The sequence below is a fragment of the Buceros rhinoceros genome, unplaced genomic scaffold, assembly GCF_000710305.1.
Source record: "Buceros rhinoceros silvestris isolate BGI_N320 unplaced genomic scaffold, ASM71030v1 scaffold24207, whole genome shotgun sequence".
In the NCBI taxonomy this organism is placed as follows: Eukaryota; Metazoa; Chordata; class Aves; order Bucerotiformes; family Bucerotidae; genus Buceros; species Buceros rhinoceros.
The window spans coordinates 28,585-28,956 of NW_010421906.1; positions in this window are offsets into that span (position 1 = coordinate 28,585).

A 372-nucleotide genomic window follows, 5' to 3' on the forward strand; every position below is an offset into this window, starting at 1 on the left:
CACTGTGGAAATCCCACCAGGATCACGCCAGGCCTCCCTGCAACCAGAGCTGTGGGAGCTCGGCCATGAGCAGCCCTCACACCACCCGGGAACATAATGTTCTGCTCAATGAGCTCCAATTTTAATTTGGTTCTCCTCAAAGTGCTGGAGCCCTGGATGCCAAATACAATTATTTGACAAGACACAGGAAACAGGGGCATTTGCTTAAAAACACACACGAGGCCACAGAGCCGCAGCACCAGCATTTGCACAGCCCCGCACGTGAACGGGGAAGGGAAGGTCAGACAGACCAGGCCTAAACGTGCTCCCTGTCAGGCAGTGGGGCAGTGCCCGTGGACGGTCCCACAACTGACAGCCCCGCAGCACCAGCTG